This window comes from Mus pahari, chromosome X (genome assembly GCF_900095145.1).
Source record: "Mus pahari chromosome X, PAHARI_EIJ_v1.1, whole genome shotgun sequence".
In the NCBI taxonomy this organism is placed as follows: domain Eukaryota; kingdom Metazoa; phylum Chordata; class Mammalia; order Rodentia; family Muridae; genus Mus; species Mus pahari.
In genome coordinates, this window is record NC_034613.1 from 14560511 (window position 1) to 14570625 (window position 10115).

The 10115-nt window shown below is 37.6% G+C and overlaps 2 pseudogenes; one reads left to right on the forward strand and one right to left on the reverse strand.

Moving 5' to 3' along the window:
• Positions 1 to 359: 359 nt before the first annotated feature.
• On the reverse strand, positions 360 to 5249 carry LOC110313757 (annotated as a pseudogene).
• Positions 5250 to 5300: 51 nt separating this feature from the next.
• Positions 5301 to 8576, forward strand: LOC110313759 (annotated as a pseudogene).
• The last annotated feature ends 1539 nt before the right edge of the window (positions 8577 to 10115 follow it).

Below are 10115 nucleotides of genomic sequence, written 5' to 3' on the forward strand. Positions count from 1 at the left end.
TAGAGCATGAACTACTTTCTAGTGTTTTTGTTGATTTTATGGAAAAGCATAATTATAGAGATAACTTTACCAACCTGTTCTGTGACATTTAGAAAATTAGATAAGAGTTCTTGTATGGATTTAAGAATTATAACCTTGCTAATAAGACAACTCTCTTATTAAATACCATACTAAAAATAAAAGCTAATTTAATTAAATATTAAATATAATCCAAGAAACAGAACAGTAGAGAATGGGAGATACACGAGAAAGAGTACTTTTAAAATTTTTGTTCAATATATAAGTCCTTTCTTTTCCTCAAAGAACCTAAATTGTACTTGTGATCAGGATCTTGTTTCTGGAACCAGGAAGCTGAGACATCACTCATCAGCCTGCTGCAAGGTTCCCTTCTCAGACACATAGATGCCATCCAAAAACTTTCTGATAGCCTCATTTTTAAATGCTGTAGGTTGCTGAATAAGAGCCGCTGAATTTGAAACAAGTTCAATATCATTTCTTTCAACGATTAATTCATCCTTCTGGGCTTGAGAGACAGAACAAGCAACACCTGTACTCATTCGAACCCTGCGGATGGATTTCTCACCCAAGAAATTTCATATTTCAACCAAAGACCCATTCTCCTGAATAACAACGTTGATGGGGAAGTGAGCATACACAGACGTCATCTTGTAATGGAAGCCCAATGTAACACCCTTGATCATCTTCTGAACATGACCGCAGATGGTTCTGACAGTGGCCAGTTCCTTAACCCAGAGCCTTTTCTACTTATTTCCAAGAAGTCTCAGCTCTACATTGCTGTGATTGAAGTCTTTCTACAGAGTTACCCTTGGGCGCTTCACAAAGACTGTGTGCCCCTTCAGATTGATGTCAACATTTTCTGGAATGTCGACAGTCTGATTTCTGAGAGTGGTCTTTATTCTCGCAGTAAATGGGGCAAAGAGCAAGAAAGACTCCCTTTCTTATCTTCCTTTCCTTCTGTCTCTATCTTATATCTCCATTCCTATAAACACATTTGCAATATGTTCACATTTATACTGAAATTTTACTGCCATTGAGATATCAACAAAGATCGTTAATATAGTAATGCTCATAAGTGATATATATATGTAAATATATATACATCTACATATATACATCTAAATATACACATCTACATATACATGTACATGTACATATACATATACATATACATATACATATACATATACATATACATATACATATACATATACATATACATATACCCTGGCCCTTAATGCATAGCACACAGCTGTCAGGAAAGAGAACCAGTATAGTTCACTTAACACTACTAACATTGAATGTTAGAACATACTCTGTTACTCCTGCAAGGATGTAGTGTGAAAACAAAACAACAACATCAGTATCAACAACAACAATAACAACAACAGCAGCAGCAACAGCAGCAACAACAACAACAAAAATTTCATTCAGGAATGATTTCAGTCCCCAAAGAAATACTTGAGCAAACTCTGGTGCTTTGTTTCCATGTTTATATTCTAATAATACTTATGTGAAAAAGGAAAAGCAAATCCACATATCAAATAATTGACAATTAAAAATCTGAGGGTTCACATCAAGGAGCTACATAAAATTTAGGTTCACTCATTGGACAGATAGCCCTTAAAATGAGCAATCTGGCACATTATTCTAGTTTCTTACGGGCATGAAGGAATATTGCCTTTGTAATTAGTTGGCAATGAGGGTGCTTTGTAACTTTGCAGTTTTGAAAATGATTTATCACCTAAATAATGACTAAAAAATTTAAGCGTCAATTATCCTCATTGGCATTTAACTATAATAGTTAAGGTACTTTAGTTCTTTAGATATGAAAAGGTTTTTAAAATATGGCATGTACAAAATGTTACCTGACCTATGTCAGAACCTGTCACAGAAGCTTATATTATAGGAATCCTGAAAGTAGCACCATATATGTGCCACAGAAAATTTAGATATATTGTAATCCACACACTATGCCATATATCTGTCCTTTTCAAACTTTTGCTTGAGAGAACTTATCAAACTCTAGATTCAAGAGGCTGGAAAGGGGCCAGTGAGATGGCTCAGAAGGTAAGAGCACTGACAGCTCTTCTGAAGGTCCTGAGTTCAAATTCCAGCAACCACATGGTGGCTCACAGACATCCATAATGAGTTCTGATGCCCTCTTCTAGTGTGTCTAAAGACAGCTACAGTGTACTTACATATAATAATGAATAAATCTTTGGGCCTGAGCGAGTGGGGCTGGAGTGAGGATAGGACCTGAGTTCAGTTCCTAGCAACCACATGATGGCTCGCAACCATCTGTACAGCTACAGTGTATTCATATACATTAAATAAATAAATAAATAAATAAATAAATAAATAAATAAATAAATAAATAAGTTTTCTTTTTAAAAAGAGACTGGAAAGTTGTTCATTTCCAGCACACAAATTCAGTAGCCCACAAAAGGAATACCCTCCAGCTCATTCTCCAGCTCATTCTCTTCTGGCCTCTGTGGACACCTGAATACAATCCACTTAGACACATGGATACTCATACACATCAATAAAACTGATACAAAATAAAATTTACATTGCAAATTGGAGCTCTGGGCAGGGGACGAATCATCTACATGCATAAATAAGTCTCATGTTCTTACATCAGTTCTGCAAAAGTGAATGGATACATGTTCTAAATTGGACTTTACCATAACATGTGATTTTCTTTTTAGTTTTTTTTATCTTTTATTTTACTGTATTGAGGATTCAAGTTATCTTAATTCATTTCTCGGATTAGGGAAGGCATAGAAAAATGGAATGATAGAAAGCCACTACATGTATAAATAATATTATATTGTGAGTCAAGACGGATTTACACAATTCAAAATCTGAAAAATATGTGAAAATATCCTAGAGGTACAACAAGCAGATGGATTTAACATACCAGTGAAAGGACACTGGATGTGTTGACAGAAATCTTTGAGTTATAGCATAGGCTTAGTGTTAGCTGGAAAGGTGAGTGAGACCTTTGGCAGCACCATGGCATCCAATTACTTTAGTACAAAAGAAAGAACTTGCAATAATGGAGGTCCATGGCTACTTGTAGCTGTAACACATTTTTTTCTCTGCCCTTTTAAAGAAAAAAAGAATGGCAAATGCAAATAATTCCTCCCTTCTTTCCAAGTCACTAAAAATATAAGGGATGCCATAATTCCTTTAGGCTGAAGGAAAATACAGACTTCCTTGAATGTGGATAACTAAACCATGCCAATTTTCCATACCGTTAGCAGTAAATTGCTGACTGCATATTTGTCTCAGACTGTAATGCCAAATAAGGCTTCTGCCAGAGGCCATAACCCAAGCCTAGAGGAAAATATGTTTCTACTATTTTTATAGCCTCACATACAGTCAATTAATAAGAGATTTCCAACTGTGTATATCAGTGAAAGGCTAGCAGAAAGAAGAGGCAAATGTGGTGCAGACATTCATAGTGACTTCAAATAGAAAATTCATTCAATTGGAGCTGTAAGGCAAATGACACAGAGAAGTTGAGATAAGCACCAAGGGAGTTTAGAAACATATTATTCTTCAAAATATAATTAAGACATAGTAGAGTATTCTTGTGATAAGGTGGGGCTTACATACTCACTATGGCAGTGAAGTAAACTGACTGTCTCTAGCACATTTAATAATCTTCACAATATGATAATTTAGTAATACATGCTATTGCTATTGAAAATTTAGTCCAAGAAGCAACACCATCCACAGCACTTGTTAGAATGCTAGAAATACAGACCCTCATCAACATCTAGATGATGCCCACCTCCAGCTTAAACAATATAGAGACAATATGAAATGCACATGATCACTGAAATCTGAGAACTGATACTTACCAAGATTTCATCTCAGTTCCTGTTTCATGTTAATAATGCACTAAGTAGAATTATTATTAATACAACTTTCTTTTCTACTTGAGCCTAGCCTAGTAATCATGGTGTTCCACGATGGTTGCGTTCCTAACCATGCCACTAACCTCATCTCCACAAGGCCATACTGGCTTTCACTGCTATTTTCTCCTAAGTCTTTCCCATTACTTTAAGTTCTTAGTGCCCAATATAAAGAACAGACTCTTGGCTAACTGGCATGAGGAAATTATTTCCAGGTTTATGTAAGTGTCGCATATATACATAGGGCAGAATTGTGTCCATTTCATATTGTGGTCATTTGGGGGCATTTTTATTAAGGTTACTTGAGTAACTAAAAACTCAAATGACAGAAACATTAATGCTAGCTTAATTTTCAGGGGTTTTAGTGTGGGACTGGATGGCACCATCATTTTAGGCATATGACAAGCAGAAACATCATGGATGACTTCCAAAACAGAACAAAGCTGCTTACCTCATGACAGCTAAGAAGTAGAGAGAGTCAAAAAGGTATAGGGATAAGAGTTACCATAAAATTAAAATTGAATACAGAGAAGTCAACCTCATGATTACCTTCCAGTCTCTCTGATGTGGGGACATGCTCTGCAGGATGCAGAAAGAGAAACCTGGACACCAATCAAGCCATAAAATGCTTCACCTACAACATTTTCTGTCTTCAAAATAGTGCAGAACTTGTGGGAGTAGCCAACCAATGTTTGATTTAACTTGAGGCCCATGACATGAGAGTGAGCCTATACTGCTTGAATGTCCAGGAACCAGAACTTGATAGACATGTGATATAGAATAGATACAATCAAAACTACCTAAAAAAAAATCAGTCAAATGATTCCTAATGCTACTCTGCTACACTCATAGATCAATACCTTGCCCAGTCATCACCAAAGAGGCTTCTTTTGGCAGTCAATAATTGGGAACAGATACAGAGACCCACAGCCAGATATTATGCAGAGACAGTTCAAATTGAAGGTCCCCGTTGGGGCCCTCCCATTGGAGAAGAGGGAGAGGAAAGATTGTAGTAGTCAGAGTGAACGGAGGACAGCAGAGAACATGGCCCACTGAATCAATTAAGCAGGGCTTATATGGACTCACCAAGTTTAAAGCAGCAAGCACCTGGCCTACTTGAGTCTGCACAGGTCCTTCGTATATATGTTATGACTGACTGGTAACCTGCTGCTTTTGTGGTACTCGTAACAGTTGTAGAGGTGATGTCTCTGGCTCTTTTGCCTGCTCTTGAGACTCTTTTCTCACTGGATTGCCTTGTCCATCCTCAATATGAGGTCTTTTGCTTACTGTATCTTGTTTTGGCATATTTGGTTGTTTTTCCTTGAAGCTTTGCTCCTTTCTAAAGGGAAACAGAGGATGAGTGGATTTGGGTGAGTGATGACATGGGGGAAACTGGGACCAGTGGAGGGAGGGGAAACCACGTTAAGGAAGTATTGTATGGGGACATATTGTTTTCAATTAAAAAAAAAATGCCCTCCAAGGAGTTCTTCCAGCCAGACCACCTCCAGATAGACCATTCAATATGACTTAATCAGAGCATTAATTTCCTATTACTGATGAAGTTAATGTTCTCATGATCAAATCAATAGTATAAATAGATGGGAACTAAGATTCCAGCAAATTACCTTTGGGGGACATTATACAATTGAACCATAACAACTAATAATAGCAAGGAAGGACTCTGAAGTTAAAATTGTGTCTTTGTAATCTTAAATGAGTCACCTAACTTCTAAGCTTATATGAATTACAATTTACATGTAGTAATATAGTGAAAGCATCCCATACTGAATGTATAATATATCATAATTATATTATTTTCTTGACCACACTGTATTTATCAATCACCGAATCATCATGAAAATAGTACTGCATCTACTTTCAGAAAAATAAATGAATATTCAAAACATAAAACAAAGTAGGTAGCACTTCATCCAGAATTAAAAAATCCAGAACATTAGAAATAATGATGGTCTGGGCATAATGACAGGAAGGGGAGTAGAAAATGGTACTATACCCAGTATTAATTTTGGAAGAATGCATTTGAATAAATACAGACATAAAACTAACCAAGCCAAGGTCAAAATTATAAGTCCAAAATTATATGGCAGAGCAAGAAGGCAAACTAAAGGATTATCTTTAAAGATTAGCTTGTGGATCAATTCAGAGGCTACTAAGTAAGCCAGAAGACAACAAATCTATAACCAGGTACCTCAAATATGGACAGTCTATTGGTCAAATCAAATTGAAGAACAAATTGTTCACAAGTTCAAACAATACATCTGCTATTAATAGTTCTGTATTTGTTTAAAAAAAAACTTTTGCTGCTACTTTTTATAAAAGTGGAATAATATTCCCTTAAACTGACTCCAAGTGATTTCTTCTTTATACCCATACAGTAATGAATCTTTCAATGCTAATCAAAGAAGCTTCAATTTGCAGTAGCTAGTGATTAACCAGAGAACCACACCTGGTCAATATGCATGAAGGAACCATATTCCAGCCATTCATCCTAAGGCTCAGGGACCATTGTGAAAGAGAGACCAGAAATAGTGTAAGAGCTTCACAGAGAGGGATAGTCAGCTTTCTCTAAGAGTATAATCATCCATATGTGCATTCACCACACTCTAGTAGAAAGTCACACATCCTAAAATATCTGAGCAACACAAGAAGAAACAAAGTTAAATGGATGGAAAGGGAAGGTAGATCTGGGAAGAGTTTGGGGGGGGGGTTAAACAAAAGAATTTAGCATGAACTGAAAGGAAGGAACACATATGATCAGGGCCATAATTATTCTGAAAAGAAAAGAAAATGCATTGTTTTTGAGAGACTAGAAAGAAATATGTGCTGTGGGGAAATATTGATGGTTGAACAAGAGCTTCCCTGATAGCTTCACCATTAGTAGCAACTGTGAAAATTGAAACAACTCCATGGGGAACAATTCTCCAATATAAATACAAAACCCTAAAATTGTCACACTATATGACCCTATAATATTATGCCATAAAATCTGTCATAGGGAGATAATATTAAATATCAAAAAGTTTTATTCTCTTGAAACATGTTTTCCTTATTTTCTGAGAATTTCATGATGTTTATATCGCTTATATTCTTTCTTCTCCCCCAGACATTCTCACATCCTGTCTACCCTCCTTACCCACCTAACTTGTGTAATTTCTCTCTCCTTAAGAGACTCAGACAAATATAAAAGCCCACACACAAGGGCACCACCCCCCATATACACACACACAACAAACAAACAAAAATAACCCATGGAGACGAAACTGAGTTGGCCAACAATTCCTGTGTGTGGTTTCTGCTCTGCAGGGTGCTCAATGTGCCCAGTGTCACTCCATTGCAGTAAACTGACTCTCCGGATCACAACAGCAATCAAATACTAATACAAATACCTCAGTTAGAGGTAGGACTTCGTGCCCACCTTAGTCCTTCCATGCTGGGTTTTGTCTTGCTAACAGTTTTATTTTTTTTACAAAAGACCCATGACACATTTGGCAACCGTAATCGTATGATTGATAGCTGTAGGGATTGAAAATATTTTTCCTCTTAAGATTCCAGTTGATATGTTGAAACAGAGATCTAGTATGGAAAGGATTTTACAACTCTTCTCTGTAACAGGAACATGACCCTCTGTTTCAACTTTTCCCACATGTCCTCACTCTGAAGGATTAATTACTTCATAAAACACTTGGCTACAGCCTTTGTCTTCTCCCAAGCCTGCCTGAAAATGTCCTATTTGGCCAGGAGGCTTACCACAAGAACCAATCTGAGGAAGAATTGGATGAAGAAAGTGTGGTTTTAATGCTGTTCCCATTTACTGAAGAGCCAACCACAAAACATCCTATGGAACCAAATGTTTCTTCAACCATAGAGCACAAAGCACCAGTTTATTCTCTGGTGAGGTATGAGAGAATCAAACACCCAGCAAGACCCACAGCAAGCACCTCTCCTCCAGCCACCTTGCCTCCTATTAAAGGTGTGTCCAGGAACACTCTTTGAGAGTAGTGTCATTATCATAACTTGAGTACAGATGGCAAGAAGTTGAGGTTTATTTGAGTTTTTGGAGACCTAACTCTTCTAAACAATGTTATATTTCCAACATATCTCCTGAGGGCAGAATGAAGCTGGGTCTCAAGAAATCCAACATAGTCTTTAAAGGAATCGGACCTCCGTGCAGCTGTCAAAGTAGAAAGCAGGAGAATGGTATACTAGAAATTCTACCTTCACCTCAGCGGTCCACATTTGCAGTCTGGGGAAGAATTGCCATGAGAGCTGCTCTGTCAATATCTGTGAATCAATATCCTCCTTCCTCTTCTGTAGAGGCCTTTCTGCCACAAATCATTGGATTCAGATGGTGTGTGGTCCATGGCAGGCACATAGGAAAGGCTGGGTTTGCCTACAATTTCATGCTGGTCAGACCTGGGTTCCAGACACTCCCCAAAGGATAAATTTTCTCTTCCTGTTACCAGCCTGTGTTATCCCAGGAATCTACCAGAAGTAGAAGATAATTTGCTAAGTCTTGAATGTGTTCACAGCAACAAGAAGATAGTGTGAAACTTTAGAAGCCATATAGAGAAAAATGCTCTACTCACAACATGCCATTTTACTCTGATCTGAAGGGAATGGACGAAGCAAAGAAAAACATTCTGTGTTCTCTATAATGGCTAAGAAAACAAAACAAAATAAAACAAAACAAAACTGGACATCAGTCTTCAGAAGCCCCTCCTCCTGTCTCTTTCAGCAGAGTGGAGAACCTACAGACAAATCAGCATACATCTGTCTAATAACACCCTGCTAAATCCTAACATCTTTGCCATCTCCTCATGGTCTTGCTGAATTTGCTAAATGCTTAGCTATCTGTGAAATGATTTTGTTTTAGTGGGTTTGTTTTGCTGTACTTTTTTTCACAGATTTTTTTTTTTTTTTTGTGAGAGGGGGAAGTGCGGGGCAGTTTCAAATTAGCAAAGCAGAAAGTACTTTTTTTATAGTTTTTTTTTTTTTTTTTTTGAGTAAGACTTTATTATGTAGTAACTCTAGTTGGTCTGGAAATTCTAGGTAGACCAGAAACTTGTGGTGGCCTTCCTAAGTGTTGGGATTTACATGTCTGTACCACACTGCCTAGCCAGTACTGATATCCTATTGACTATAGTATAGAGTTCATTGCTTGCGCTAAACAATCTGTGGGTGTTGACAAGTACATTTGGAATCATATAGTATGCTACCTTCCAGATTGGCAATAATCATGTGAGAAATATCCATGTTCTCAAGTGATTTTTTCTTTTTAATGCTAAGATTCCATTGTCCAAGATGTACCTTATGACTGGATGCTATTACTGGTGGATAGCTAGTTAGCTTCATATATTCAAGGTGGGGTATCTTGCAGCACAGGCTGGTCTTGAACATTTTAATTTTTTTTTAATTTATTACTTGGCATTTCCCACTCTGATCATACTCATCATCCATGTTTTCTCTTATTTCACATGTAGCCCCACAAATTCTGCCTTCAGGGACACTCACATAGACATGAATACAGTGTTTTTATCAGTGTACAGGCAGCTCACCAGCAACTAAATGAACTGCTGATGGCTCCCTGTGTTCCAGCAGTCACTGAATGCAAATAGCTCTCCAGAAGAACATGGCTCCCACAAACCCCTTATCTTTCCTTGGCTGAATGTTAATGGGCTTGATTGATACTAAGTGCTAAAGTGTACCACCACATACAATGCTGTATGTATACTAGCAAGTATTTCAACCCAGGGCTGTGTGTATACTGGCAAGTCACATAATTTACAAAGGTACATTTCTGGCTGTAAATTGATGGTAAGGATAGAGAGTCTGTCGAGCCCAGGCTGGTCCCCCAAATTCACAAACGTGCCTCAGCGTCTGTTCAGTGTTGCACACAGGTTTGAGACAGTTGCATCTTGTGCTTGTCTTTGGGAACACATTGCATAACCTAGGTTGATGCCAAGCTCTTGATCTTGTCTCTGCTTCTCATATCGTCAGATTTAAAGGTGTGCCATACATCATTGCAGGCATGTGGCAGTGATGTATTGCTAGTATTAAACCGAGTCTTCCATAGCTCTGGGTAGCTTCAAATTTTCCTTGTAGCTGAGGATAACTTGGAACTTCTGAGCCCCTTTTCCACCTACCTAGTGC